Below are 15,780 nucleotides of genomic sequence, written 5' to 3' on the forward strand. Positions count from 1 at the left end.
TCTTTCCTCGTCTTTTTGGTGCTTTCTCTGTCTGCTCGACCCATCTCTCCGCTTCGTCGGTCGTCTCTTCCCGCGCGGCATTTCTCAGCCACTCGTTGTTCGTGGAATTTCGTTGTAAAGGTGATCGAAAGCGAAGATGGGCCTGCGAGGGAGAAACGCCTGCGTGGGTAGAACGTGTGAACACGAACCGGCACCCGATGCTCTTTCGAACTCGGCTTAACGCGCCTTCCATTTTATGAATCGTGTAACTGTTAATGGAATATCACTGAATGAAATAGTTTCCCCATTTACCGATTTCGCCTATCCTAAAGTAAACATCGTAGGCAGTTATCTTATTTTCAAACTAAGCTATCAGTATCTATGATAACGAATTAAGTCATCGTACTTCGTATCAGCTTCGAATTCCAAAATAACGAACAATCTCTTGCACAAGGGATCGAGCTTTTCGAGATAAACGATCGGTCCATCGACATTCTACACTTGTACAACAACGGGGATCGGTCAAGCCGAAATTCCTTTGGCTCGTTCCCTTTCTTAAGCCTGTTTCCCATCAGACTTCTTGGTATTTGATGGTACAGCCGATGAACGGCGAGACCGGAGGCTCGTCAAAGAGGCTGCGTGGGTTGCGAATCAGTGGAAACGTGTGAACGGAGCCTGGTGAAGATTATAGAAGACACCTGTTGGTGGTCGTCGCAGTTTCTCGTAAATCTGTCCGGCGTAAACGTTTCTCGACCGCTGTTATTGTATCGCCGGTGATTTGTGTTCGGTTATTTTTAAATTTTCTCTGGAATTTCCGATTTCTGACCCGTGTTTTCTTTCTTTCGTGTCCGTTTGTCCCTTGCGAAACTCATTCGGACCTCAAACATTACTCGTGTTTCCGTTTCCTGCTTGCCACTGTCGCGTATTTCATCCATTTGCTCTCTGCCACGAAACAGAAATTAATTTTCCCTCCGAGAAAAAACGGAAGGAAACGCGAATCTCGAGAAAAACGAAAGAGAGAGAGAGTAGATGGCAAATTGGACTAGCGAACGACGCGAAGTTTCCGGCAAATGGGGCTGAGATTAAAGAGACTTTTCCATCGTTTCCAGTTACTACCACCATCCTCTCCTGTTTCCAGTTCGATGTCGCGGACGCTTGTTCGAAAGGAAATTAATGAGCGTCGAATTTCCACGGCGTGTCTCGCTTGCCCCGTTTTCACAGAAATTATGCGCCAGTGATCGCATAATCCGTCGAGATGTCCGGTGCACGTGCAAGAGAAGTCGTTTGCATTTCACGTCGAGCCCCTATCCTGGAAAAACAAGCGTTTCACGGGCTAGAAAGGAACGTCGCGTCGCATCGTGGCCGTTTGTTTGCGCGGGACTACCGTTGAAACGCATCGCCGAGCACTGTTGAAAAAAAATGCAAATCGACCCAAAAGGAAAGACACCAGTTTTTCCTCGCTCCGACATACTAAGGAACTGTTTGGCAATCGGCTGCCCGTACTCTCTTGTTCATTCCATCTTCCCTTCTGTTCTCTCTTTCTTCTTTCTTTGCTCTCTTTTCAAACCATGTTACCCGATGGAGCAGCGACCTAATCTCCATTTTCCAGCGTCAACCGGCGTGTTCTTTTCAAGATCGTGAATTATGGACCGGCACGAAAAGCTGCTACATACACACCGGCGCGTTGCACGCGGACCTAACTAAATGGTAATCGACGACGATTTATCTTCGGGTTCAATCGCGCTTACCGCTGCATCCCGACTTCACCCCCGTACTATCCCACGTCATTGTTCGATCTGTGTAAGAGGCACCTGCCACTTGTTGAACCCTTGAAAAACAGAAAACTCTCCGTGTCCCGTTGAGAAATCCGTCGCCGGTGCCGGCCGTGTATTTCCGTCAGGGTTGAAATCGAAACTCTCTCCGACTCTCGTTCGCTCGAGACGATGGATTTTCGTCGAGAGGCGGGCATCCCTTTCCAATTTGTTTAGAGAACACGTAGATTTTTCGTTAAAGAGGACACCGTTGGAGGAATCGACCGAATCGAAACTCCTGCGTGTCGATGCGTCCGAGGAAAATCGTTCGTTCTAGAATTTTATCTTTCCTCGCGTCGATGTTCCGTTTATTATAATGATTTCTAGATATCGAGAGAAACTTTGAACAGCTGGAAAGCGCAGAATAATACAACCGTTACACGTATTTTTCCCGGGCATAGCGTATGACTATTCATCCGCGTCTCGACAGGTACGAGGTTCGCGATTCAAAAGACCGGAAGACGTTTTATTTCCGATAATTGGCAATCGTCGGACCGAGATCATTCGTAATGCAACGATGTTAATCAATATCACGGGGTAGCCAGTCAGTGGTGAAAAGTTTCCATCGAGGTATTTTAACGATCTTCCGTGAACTCGCGATCTTATTAAACGAGCTCGAGGGGTCTTATTAAAATTTCTTCGCCGACGCGGCTGGAAACAGCATCAACCGAGGATACTCGTTGAGTAAAATTCTGGACGTTTAATTCCAGATAATTGCTACCACGTACACCGACTTTGAAGCGAAACTTCAAATTACCGGGTCTTCTCATGTTCATTGTCAAACATTTCCCGGTCGATACCTTTTTTCTTCCTTCGATATACTTTGCCACCAACGACGAATCTTATACGAATCTTCTTATTCAGCTGCTTGAAAATTAAAAATTAAATGCAAATTTTTTTTATTTTACGTTTATCGATACCTGCTATTTACTATGCTCGTCGCCATTATTGTTGTTATGTCGGGCGACCCTCTACCTAGACCAGGCCAGACACCGCGGGCCAGACGGGAACCAGATGTCCGCTCATCCTTACTGCGTACCCTCGATAGTCTTAAGGACCCATCATGAATCCCAGTAATTTGCTAGCTAAGGTCCTTCAAATCGAACAAATATCGTTTTCCCAAATTATTTTCTAAAGACGATTGTCTACTACGGCTTGACACGGGAAAGTTAGTTTTTCTCACGTACGATGCTTCCCACTAGCAACTTTCTATCGAGGGCAGCTAAGATCTTTCCTAGTCCACCAATCTTCGTTATCCAATCAGAAGCAATGTATACTGCCCTTACTTTCCTGACCAAAAATGTCATGGACAAATCCGATGGTCCTGTGCGCTAGACACATCCATCGCTAGCTTTCCTCCGACACAGCATCGTCACTGTACTTTACTTCTTCTACACCGCCAGAAAAGTCAACTTTACTTATTCTACAAAGTCTAACTCACATCATCTATCTAAGTCGGCTCTCGGGATTATCGAACATTCACTTCCTCTATTAAGTATCCTCTAGTGCTACGTCCACTAACATACTAAATTCAACTATAAGAGCCTTGTTCTATTGTTCATATCTATCTTATCTTCGTGCGACAAATTGTCATCTACGATTTATACCTACTCAACAGTGTACCTCATAAGTGTCGAAAATAAAAACCTTATAACCCTGTGAATCACAGTGTTATATCAACTTAATCACCCCTATTATCTTAACGGAAATCAGGGGATCGATCAACTCGTGGTGTCGATTATTATAATCGTAACAGGAATTTACGACTCCCGTTGACGTCTCTCCCGCGATTAGTCGAAAATACAAATGTTGTTGTCAGTGGTTAATATGGAGAAAATATTTTTCTCTTCCAAGGGTCGAAGAATAGGAATAATCTATTAGACATTGTTTACACAATTATGGTTATGATTTAAGAGTCGTTGAAATGTCTCTGGCGGTATTTAAGGAACCCAACAGTAGGCTACTGGTATTTGGAAAGTTTCTAGACGGTGGAGGAAAATGTATGGCGGGTTTATACGGCCGATTCAGAAAATATTGTTTCCTGTAGCAGTGACACGAGCGTCGCGGAAGTCGATAAGCTTGAAAAATGACTCGCGAGTCTCTGTGGCCCGTTTCGTCATCCCGAATCTTTGCTACGTGGAAGTGGCTGCTATTTGGCTGCTGAGAAAGAAGTGGCGCGAGTAAGTCGAATTTCCAGTAGGCTAAAAGTTGTCTCATCGAAAGGGCAGTCGTCGAAAAGGACGAACGTTTCACTCGATGGTGCATGAACCGATCATTTCTCACGAACGTGTGCTGAGATCATTCCATCCTTCGACAGCCTCGATATCCGTGCAAGCTATAGGAGAGAAATATTTTCAAAGAGAATGGGAATAATCGAAAGTAGCAGGAAAATAAACAGAATGTAAATTGTGGTCTAACATAAGTCATTGAGGAATAAATGAAGACATCGTCAACAAACAGTTAGAAGTTAATGATTATTAACGAGAATATTCGAGTTCGCAAGTATAAATCTAACAACGGGAGTTATTTGCTATGAAAAATCTATTGAAGCGATGACAGAACAAATGTATAAGTAGACACGTTCCGATATCGCCTATTACTGACACGCTCGACTCTCAAGATGTCGGTTGTTGTACATGCGAGGTCCTGCTAAGAATTAATGACTTACAAGTAGAAGAACAGAATGTTTCCGAGACAGTTTTCAATTAAGAACGCTGTATTTCCGTCGACGAGCTCTGTTAACCATCTTGTCGTATTAAATATTGCATAAGAGACAACAATTATGAATCGTACATTGAAATTGGTTACAGTCGATATTTATGATATTAACTGATGGATAGAATACTCACATTGAACAATCTCAACCAACTTATACGCTCGTTGATACGCAAATATACAAATGTTTCTTCGTACAGTTTCTTATAAACAGCTCCCTCGATGTATCTACCGTAAGTTAAAGAATGTCAGGATTCTACAATTTTATTAGTTCGTTACCTAGTAACAACAAAGCTACGTTGCTCCAAAGAAATATCAAACACTTTTCCAAATAGTCTTTCAAAAAAGGACGTTTCATGTTACGGTTTGGTACTGGCTAACCAGTCGAAACTCTAAACTCAGCATAGAAAATAAACTAAAAACAAAACGATAATAAAACCAATTTGGACGTACAGAATACCGCTATGGGGGACAGCAGCCATGAGCCACATAAATAAACTAGAGTCACCACAATCGAAGATACTGAGAACAATAGCCAACGATCCATGGTATGTCAGAAACGAGGATATACGCAAAGACTTAAAAATACCAACGGTCAAAGAAGAAATCGGCAGGTACGCAGAAAAATATAAGGAAAGAACGGCAATACATGCAAATCAGCTGGTTGCTGAAGCGAGTAAAATTCTCATAGAAAGAAGACTAAAAAGAAAACACCCTACTGACCTGACTGAAGAAATAAAATAGTCAAACTCGAAGATTCTACCAAATGTCCAAACTGGACAAATTTTGAATGCAAAGAATTAAATAAAAAAAAAACTCGAAGATGGTATCCCTCTGGAGATTGCCATCCACATGTTATTTAGCAATTAGTTAGAAAAATTTACCAAATGTCCAACTGGACAAATTGTATGGTACAAATTAAATAATAATAAAAAAAAAATATTGCGGTTTCTGATCAGCTCCGACGTGCATAATCTGTCACATCGTAGCTTAGCCTTAGTTCAACGATGCAAACAACTATTTTACTTAACTTGCCCGCCCCAGAACGCACGACCATCACGTCGAATTCTCCTCCCTGCAAAAATTTTGTTTGCCTTGCTGTCAGATCTCGAGATTGAACTCGAGGACTATCGAGCCAGCATAAATCATGCACGGTGCGAATTCTTTTCCCTTTTTCTCTGGGTTGGAAATTGTGGAAAGATCGAACAACTTTTGGCCGGTCGAGACGGATAGCCGTTGCAAGAAACTTTTAACGAAAAAGCTGCCACGAAATTTTAGTTGGTTGTTCTTTAAGAGGAATTGAATACAAAGATGACTTTTTTAGGGAAAGAAAAGCAACGTTATACGTTGAAAATTAATCGACGCTGTAGAAAAGAAGAACTTTCCAAGTTCGTTGTACACGTTATTAACCAAGATGCATAAAATATCATGGTGGAACGATTAAAGTACAAATTTTTTTTTTATTTATTTATTTACATTTTACAATTTGTCCAGTAGGACATAAGTACAAAATAACTGCTCTAACTTTAAGAATTTGATGTTTAGCCAGCCACAGAAATTTTTTCAAACGAGTATACGGAAGTTCACCAAGACGTTTCGAGTGTTTCGTCCAACACGTTTTTTTTTTTAATATTTATTAAAATTACAATCAATTCTCGCGTTGAGAATTTTCAGTAATTTTTCTGGCGTGGCGCAGTAACATGGCTAATTATTTATAATAAGTTAATACTTATTATAGATAAGTATAATACGTCCAACACGTGCAACCAGATTTTCCATAACACCTCGTTCCTTCAATCCCTGCGTTCCTTAGTTCGAAACGGGACGTCGGAGCAACAGGATGTAGGAAAATGTGAATCGCTGAAGCGTTACCAGTGGCCACCGCAAATTACGATTATTCCCGGCGTTTCCACCGAATCGTCAAATCGTAAACGTTGTTTACAGGATGTGACGTAACGAGAATGCTATTATTCGCGGCGATATTACCAGTTACCTCCGTATTCCCTTCTTTGTTTCTCCTGTGCGTTCGTCCGGTCGCTTCTTCTCTTCTGTTTTCTTCCTTTCCTCAGGTGATTCGCGGCCAGGATGCATCGGCTTGTCAACGGCTAACGGTATTACACGTACGCCGTTGCAGAAGCGAAAGGCAGAGAGAAAGAGAAAGAGACAGAGAGGGAGAGAGAGAGAGGGAAGAGAAGAAAAAGAAAGAAAAAGAAGGAGAGGAAAAAAACAGAGGAAAGAAGACGACGTAGCTTCCTGCTTCTTTCCGCAATTTCCGCGTCGGAATCGCGGCTGATTATCATGCCCGGCGCGGTGCCAGGCCGACAATGAGAGGAAAATAATTAAGCGATGAACGATAATTAAGTGGTGAAACGTGTATTCCGGGCAGAGGCTCGTTTCCTCCGTCGACCGTGGCCGACCGGAGGAACGCGTTCCTCGTGGATCGGCCTCAAACCTCCATTCCCAGCCGGCGTTTTCCTCCGTGCGCCGTTTCCGGGAAACGGTGGATTCCCCGATCGATCGCCGATCTCTTAATTGCCGCGTAGCAGTCCCGTGTTCGCGCGCGATTCGGTCTTTTCTCACGGTTTCTTGCCTTTATGTACTCATGATCGAGCAGATGTTGCACCGGGATCGAAGGGGATTCGAGGTTCCAGCGATGATGCTCGTGAACTCGCCGCGATGGGAGAAACCTGTTGATGGGAGAACGCGCGTTCAGATATTATGAGAGAGTTCTGTTGTTTTCGAATGTTGCGCAGTATCTTATGAAATTAGGATCAGATTCTTGATTATGATGCTTTCGACCGGTGTTTTCAAGTCCGTATGCTTTCAAAGCGACGAACGAACTTATTGTTCGAAGAATTCTTCGAACTGTTGCTCCAGAGGCGTAGGATCTCTGCCTGCAGCGCTTCAAAGAACAATTCATGTCGCTACAGGATTCAATTTTTTTTTGCTTTTTTTTTTATTTTATTTAGTTGTTTACATTCACAATTTGTCCATTAGGATTCAATTGACGATCCTTTCTGCCTTCACAAAAGAAATCAGGGAGTAGCTTCGACGACCGTAACAAGGACTTCTTATCTCGAATAGAAAGTCTTGGTCTAGCAAAATTCGAACCTAAAACAACACTCCGTTTTCTGCCAATAATGTACAACCGTGTGTCTCACGGAGGACCAATAACGTAAATTCCTCTTTCAAATTTCCAAAGTGGTAGCTTGTACTTCTAGGAAGGTTCTGTCATTAGTCTTTTATGTCAATAGATTAGAAAAGAACGCCGCCTCCGTATTTGCCTGCATTTTTTTCCCAAAGTCTGCTTTGTCCCTTTTGGCTTGTCCTTTTGCTATCTATTCTCACACCGTATCCCGCCCTCTCGTCACAGGATTATTCCAGCAACAAAGCGTTTTTTCCATCTCGTTTTCCGAAACCATCGTTGTCCTTAAGCTCGGAAAATCGCCCGGGAAACGCGCGCGAAGATACAACGTTAAACGATGATTCTTAAAAACGGATCCGCCAGATTAAACGATGCCGCAACCCACGAGTTGTTCGTTCTTCCAATCCGGTTGGAGCACCAAGAGCTTCTTTTTCAGGAATTTTCCAATCTGAAACGTGAATTGGATTTGATAAGGTGCTAAGTTTCGACCACGGATTCTTGAAATTGCAGGGATAAAAATCATAGTAATATGAAACAAATCATTGCTGTGTTTCGTGCGGTAGTGTTCTGTGTTTACTATTGCAAAAAATTCATTTTGTTCTTTCAAACTCTAAGAAGCTACCGCGACAGAGAATGAAATTAAGAGACGAGGCACCTGATTTTTAGCTCGTCAATTATACCTATCTTCGATTTAATATCTTATTCGCTAGTAGATAGATGGTATTGTTATTGTTTTCTTTTAGCATCTTGAACGGAATTCCCATTAGTAATAAATCAGCAGCGTAGCAATGAAATGTAAGTGGCATTTACAGAAACTAAATTATACTTTCATCTATCTACTTTATTTTACTGCCCCGTATAATGTGAGTTATTTTTGGTAGTATCGTAGATCACCAATGACCAGAGTGATACGTGAAACGCCGACGAAAATAGTTCTTATGTTCCTCGTTGTTGTATTTATTATAGATATCCTCGACACTAACAAGGAAAACTACGACAATAAAGAAAACAAAAGTCGAAGGACTTTTCATGGCGCCATCGCGTAGATTAGCAAAAAGTTAGATCATACTGCACCGAAGTGTAAATTGCATTTTGCGTCGTCATTTAGCCGATTACAGGCGTGTTATGGACAGCTACGCCTGATTCCAGTCGTAGTTTTTATCGTGCAGCCGATAAGAAGAACGACCTTTAAGAGTTCCTCGTTAATGTTAGAACGATCGTGAAAAAAGATTCACAATAATTAGCATCGTTACAAATGTTAGATGTTGGAAGCCGTCTGACGCTTTAAAACGATAATTATCTAAATAACATTGATACAAAATGGAAGATCCTTGAAAAGTTTGATAATGATCATCGATGAATATTACATTTACTATACAATCCAGGTTCAAGACTAGAGAATCTTCGAAACCCGTTTTAAATCCAATTCCTCCGTGACTTAGGCTTTTTTCTTAATGGCTTTGAGTTGCTATTATACTTCGATAGAGTCATTGTTCTATATTTTTACTCAGATTTTTCTTTACAAAACAGCTAACGTTTCTGCCAAGCGAAAAGTATGCAGTAATTTAAATTGTAGATAGGACTATATTTACTCGAGGCATTAATGCGAACAAAATGTTAATTAGCGGCCGCTTATCTAAACTTCTAAACGTGAATTTCTGTTATGGCAGCGAGAAATCGTGGACAACAAGGAGAATCAGTAAACACCGACTACATGAACTTCGGTTATATGAAGTGTTCGCTCCCCAAGGGTTCGGATAAATGGACTTACATATATCGTATCAGCATTGCACCGTTGAGCGTGTGGCGTTTCAAAACAGCAAACGTTAGAGGGCCAAATAAAAATAGAGAGATCCGTGTTGGCCGGATAAGAAAGGTCTGTGTCCAATGTATACACGCAACCGCGGATGTTAATAGGCACGTCATCGGGCGGAGCGCGCGAAGCCGGCTGAACTGTAAATAAAAGAGAATGTTCATTACGGGTAGAGGGAACCGGCTTAACGACACCTGTTGGACACAGTCGTTTTCCTGTTTTGTTGGTCAGCTCGAGAAGAAAACGGCCAGCTAAATGCCGAGGCTCGCGTATCGCGTCGCTTCTTGTCAACACCGCGCTCGAAATAGCACGCGCAAAAAGGTGAACGCGCGCTGCGAACGCGACCAATTGCCTCGCGTACTTCACCCACTGATACAATCTAATGAATAACACTGCGAATTTATCTTCATTGCCACTATTAAGCGTTCTTACGTTCCTTATTAAAAATTCTTAACCATTTAACCTTTTGAAGACTAAAAAGAAAACACCCCACTGACCTGACTAAAGAAATAAAATAGTCAAACTCGAAGATGGTATCCGGCTGGGGGTAGTCATCCATATGTTATTTAGCAATTAAGTTAGAAAAATTTACCAAATGTCCAGCTGGACATATTGCAAAGTACAAATTAAATAATAATAAAAAAAAATATCCTTTTGTTCCAACACAGGCTACTAGACTTTTTTATTTTTGCAATTAACATGCAAGTGTTGCAGTATCGCTTTCGTTCTAATTAATACTCAAGTTCATTTTCTCCTGTGATCTTCCTATAAAATATCTAAAAGTCCGTGTTAAAGATTGCTGGGTCTAATGTCAAAACCTTAGTTGAAAGATAACTTCCTTGTACAAGCGTTAAAATAGTGATAGCGGATAAGAAGATTCTATTAAATGCTAGATGAACATCCGTGGTTTAAAATCGACAGGATCAAAGGTTCGACAGTGCCGCTTGACTTTCCAATTAATTATTCATCTCTTGACTGACGAGCAACGCTATGGTAAAAAATTAGATGCTACAATATTAAGTATCTCGACGAACCATGATAATTCGTTTCCTGTGAATTCACTTGGCAAAACGCGCTATCTACATTCGCAGTTGTACGCCGCGCTCGCTGACAGCTTTAATTGCCACAGCCCAGCGCGGCGTCGCATCGGTTTCCTGATATCGGCTCACCGAACGAAGGAAACGAAAACGAAGAGACTTCGACGTCAACACTTATCGTGCTCGCGATAACAATTAACCGGTTAATTCCCGAGCCTGGCGATAATTCGCGGCCGATAACGGTACTTCCACTAATCGGATAACCCAAGTAATGATTTCTTTCCTTAAAAAAAGCAACAGTACCGTAAGAGCTAAAAATAATTTCCGAAGCGATCCTTTTAGTTTCTTCATCCTAATCAGATTTTTACGCTTCAGCTTCACGCTTTGATCATTCATCTTAACGTTTTTTATCATCGTTAAATTTTCTGAATGTTCGTCTCCCTCTACGATTCTATAAAATGTACCAGTTGCGTGACTATTTTAGAAAACAGATTTTTCGTATCGTGGCCACGAAATAGTCGATCATTTTGATCTACTGATCATCGTGAAAGGACGTTCTGTGTGGAGTCACTGACACTGACGAACCTTCAGAAACCGTAGCTTCGTAATCTAGAGCCTCTAACCTTATAAATTTATTCTGTCACTATTAACGCGCAAAAACGCGGGTGAAACCTGTAGTTGCGTAAATCGACGGAGGTAAAAGTTGGCTTCCGCGATATTTGCGTATTACAGTGATCGTAAATAGACGTAGAGATTTTCGCTGGCCGACCGAAAACTCTAAAGCGTATTGTCGTTAGTGGCCACGATAATACCAACCAGTAGCTTGGCGACAATAACGAAACTGGTAGCGCACGTTTTGACGTAGCGGAGTGACGCAATCGAACGAGGAAAAAGTCGCGAAATACTCGCAAGCACGAGCTCACTTTAGATTTACATCTGAAATTATAATGGATGTTCCTTCGAAGAACCAATGATCGAGGAAGTTTGGCATTTTCAAACGATGGTATCGATCGTTTCATAACGTGACCAGGAACGCGTGAGTTCAGCTTCAACCTCGAGAAAGCACGATGAGCTGGCGGCGTCATTCGGTGGATTCTGGGATTTACGTATTTGTCACTGTTACAAAATCGTCGAGATCGGACGAGAACAACAGGGAGAAATCGTTGATTCGCAGGTAGCTAATTTGCCTTCGCGAATTTCTACGAACACGATCGAGCAACTTGGCTCGAGAACACTGGCACCTTGTACGGCCGCTTTCCGCGAATCGCAAGAGTAATTGACAGATGTCGGAATATTTGAATATTTATCTACTAGCAGTTTTATTATCTGATCACAAGGTATAAAGGATTTCTCAAAGAAGGATGAAGTGCTCGATAAACTTGTAACACAAGTTAATCCTCTTTGAATTTAGTCTTTTGTGAGAGTTTGGACTTTGAAATAGAAAGCGCGATGACGAACACCTGTTAGAATAAAGTCATTAGTCCGGTAAAGTCATTGAAGAGCCGACAAAGCAAACAGGTTAAATATCATTCCTCAGGATCACCAATGCCGACATTGAACAATCCAAGAGAAAAATGAGTTTCTGTTTGTGTGAACGAAGCAACCTTCCTTTCCACCGTGACAAAAATTCGTATACGAATAGCGCGCAAAACGCGCTTATAAATATGCATCTTGTTTGTCGAATAGATACGCGCGCTTCAAACAAAGTTCCCAGAAAGGTAATTAACGAAAATGGTTCGCGTTTATCGCATCCTTCGTCGTTATCGAAAACGTACCTATCGGATCTTGCCTCTTTTACTCAAGTATGTTACGTTGTTTTCATAGATTATACTCGTGGCAAGTGATTTCGCAACTTGTCAAGGTTTACGACCGGCGAGAAAACCATTCGTCAGTCGGACGTTACCTGAAATTCGTTGTTTTACGAAGGACGAATGTCTTTTTTGACAGGCAGCGTTTTCGTCGAATATCATCTACGAAGCGCTAATTTTTGATCCTTGAAACTTTTTAAAATTCCAAACTTTTATCCTAGAAAAGTGGTTTAACATTACACGATATTCCAAGTTTACAAATGATACGAAGAACGGGCAAGATCTAAAAGTCTTTAAAAGATTTGTATGTAGATCGTTCAGAAATCGTGTTAGGAGGAAGGAAGATATCTTACGAGGAAAGTCCGTAACTAGTTTCGCGATACAGAACGTCTAAAGATTAGACCGTGAAGGAGGAAAAAGATGTACTTTCCTCAAAACTAATAATATGCCCGAGATAAGAAAGACTTCCGCGAAGGAAACGCGGTTTCCACGAGATCGTTCTGGCCAATTACGATTCCGCAAATATCCCCTGTGATGATGTTTCTTGGAAAATCTTTCGCTAATGCTAATTATTTCGGTTTCCAGAGATCAGTATGAAAGCATCTCGTGTAAATTTATATACGTTCAGACACAGCTTTTACAACGTACCGTGTCGTTTATTTATACACATCTACCTAACCTGAAAAAACTTTCCTTGTTTCTTTATTACCTATATGATAAAGACACGCTGACAATGAGGCTCCATAAATAATAATTGTCACAAGGCGGAAAGCGTTATTTATTTTTTTATCTTCGCAAGCGAAAACGTCATACAAACGCAACTTCGATGTTCTCTACGTAAGAGCGTAAACGTAATGCGTCTCGATAGCTCGTTTTATGCGGGTATTTTGAAAGGCGCGATATGTTTCAGCACAGTATAAGGATGAAGAAATTCCTTCGATGCAACGCGTATTTTTGAAATTTGCACGTAAATACTTCCGCAAAGTGATCGATCGAAATCGTAAAGACTTGTTTGATCACTTGTTCCACGCCTCACGATCGTTTTAAAAGTCAGCCGTTTACGTACCAACGAAACCTGCTCCAAGCTTTCGAAAGCTTCGTTTCACGACAAGCAAGAAGGAGCATAGAAATACCTTAAGAGACTACGCCTAATTCTGTCCCGTTGGAAAGAACAGCTTAATAGAACGAGAATCCAAGAGATGTTCCCGGTGCGATAATGCGGGAATTTCTTCGTTTCCCTCGAGTTGGGACAGCGATTGCGTAACCGCGGGCGTGAAGGAATCTCCTGCAGCTATTTCGAGTGGCGAGACTTTAACGAGCGGATAGGCGGCCGGTTAATTCGAAACGGCAGCTAATCACGAGCGGGCCAGCCGGTACGTATCGTTTCGCGAGAGCAGGAAACCGCTCGGCCGCGGAGAACGCGCGCGAACAGCGAGCACGCCACGGAGCGAAGCCGGATTCCGCGCGTGCCTTTCAAGGTCCCCGCGAACGCGGATTCCTCGATATACGCGGCCAGACAGGAAACAGCGTCTCTCTAACTGACAGCCTCTTTTCTATTTTCTTTTTTATTCACCGTTTCAACTAGTTTGCGTTCGATACACTATGCCTACCGAACGGGTAAACGATTTCTTTTATCGACGCTGTGTTTCTTTTCTCTAAATTTTTGTATGTTTCTGCGAGATAACCATCGGAATTTTCTGATTACTTTTCCTGGTTACCTTCGAGTGAAAAGTCGAAGGTACACATGGAATTTTCGCTACAAAGCGTATTTGATTAACTGTAGATCCTTGAGCCACTACATACGAATTTCTCAAGAAGCCTACTTTCACGGTTTGCGTAGAATCGATTGTAAACATTTCATATACACAGCCGACAGGTCCTAATTAACAGAAATAATAAGCTGGAAGCTCGTATCGAAGAGAATAAGTCAGACATTGAGTTAATCCTTGCATCGGGCGTTCACGGTCTACCGGCTGTGGTTTTGAAAAACGCGCGGTTTTGCGAGCGTGACCGGAATTTCTGAATGGAACTGCGTTTCGTGTGGCCTTCTGTTCCTTTCAAAATGAGCCGGGGCCACGTTCTGCGGCGACGCGATAAGTGCGACCGATAAAGAAGAGAATGCACTGGCCGGATTTCTCGTCCCGTTGGAAATTCCATAAACCACCAGATCCGGCAACACGTACTCCTCTGAGACGAAATGACCAGGTAGAACTCGCAATTCGTCCGGATTATTGTAAATATTTCCCCAATTTACGCCAACTGCCGCTCTGTTTTGCCTCGCGACTCTTGAAAACGGGGTTGAACGAAGTTTGTGGTTCGTTTGCGAGTAAATCTCTGGTAGTAAGCCCGAGACGGGCTTTGAGAACTTTTCATCGTCTGCTTGCAAGGATAAATCGAGGTATTTGGTTTTGTACACAGGCGCGCGAAAGCGTTCGAACACTTTGTTAGAGTTTCAGTAAAATAAATTAAATCTCATAAAAGAGAAAAATTAAATTCCGAGCAAATGTTTCCCTAACCTATTAAAATCGCCGTCAACCATCGAGCTAAATAGACAGAGAAATATAACCTAAACGAATCCGAAAATAAATATCACGACACGGCAGTCCGTAATAAACGGAATCAACGATGTTACCTACGGATTATCCTCGTGCATCTGTCGCAAATTACCAACTGGCTAAGACAAAAGATTTATTTCCATCGGTGTCCTTAATTACGTCGTGCGGTAATCCAATAACAGTTCTCTGACGTCCGAAGTCACGCTAATCGTGCCTTGAATTCGTGTCAACTTGCTCGCAAAGGGGTAGAATGGTGGAAAACGCGCGGCTCCCTTCGAGAGTGAAAAATGGGACAGGAAGAATGCAGAAGAAATATGGACAGAAAATATTTCACCCGTTTATTTAAATAAAGATGGAGTAAAAAGAAGATTTCTTAAAAAGAAAATAAGCGCACGATCAAGATAACTTTAGGAATATGCAAAGATAGAAATAATCATTCAGTTCGAAAGTGGAAGATATCTGCAGAGAGAAAACGAGAAATCTGGAAGAATAGCCGATAAGAATGACATTCTATCGATGAGTAATCGAGCCATTTACTCAGAGAAAGAGAAACGAAGGGAAGCGAAAGGAAGAAATAAGAGAAACACGAGGATTGTCAGAACTGTCACGAAGCAGGGATAGCAAGCGTACCGATACGCCATTATCGTGTTATTAAAGCGTCGTTAGCGCGCGATACGTAAAGCAAAGAAGCAGGAAGCGATGATGTTTGCTATTTAAAATCTAATCAAGCCATCTTCTGCGAAACGCTATCTGTAATTACGATTGTCTTGCGATCGGGGAGTGACGCCAAACCGATGATTGACTCGCGTCGTCTCATTTCAACCGGCTTCGACTCGCTTTGCTTCGTTCCGAACGTTCCACGCGTCGTACCGCTTCGAATCGTTCCACCACGAACAAATTAAATCAACGAGGAAAGT

At 42.1% G+C, this 15,780-nt stretch overlaps 1 protein-coding gene and 1 long non-coding RNA gene across 7 annotated transcripts in view; one reads left to right on the forward strand and one right to left on the reverse strand.

Moving 5' to 3' along the window:
- LOC126868462 (3-phosphoinositide-dependent protein kinase 1) overlaps positions 1-15,780 on the forward strand; it is a 407,826-nt gene that overhangs the window by 235,251 nt on the left and 156,795 nt on the right. The window lies entirely within an intron of this gene.
- The window catches only part of LOC126872092 (uncharacterized), a 66,063-nt gene continuing 56,282 nt past the window's right edge, over positions 6,000-15,780 (reverse strand). The window contains exons 2-3 of the long non-coding RNA XR_007691847.1: positions 9,422-9,603; positions 6,000-8,098 (exon numbers count right to left, since the gene is read on the reverse strand). This is a non-coding gene — a long non-coding RNA (uncharacterized LOC126872092). The remainder of the gene's footprint in view (positions 8,099-9,421; positions 9,604-15,780) is intronic.

The sequence above is a fragment of the Bombus huntii genome, chromosome 1 (genome assembly GCF_024542735.1).
Source record: "Bombus huntii isolate Logan2020A chromosome 1, iyBomHunt1.1, whole genome shotgun sequence".
Taxonomy (NCBI): domain Eukaryota; kingdom Metazoa; phylum Arthropoda; class Insecta; order Hymenoptera; family Apidae; genus Bombus; species Bombus huntii.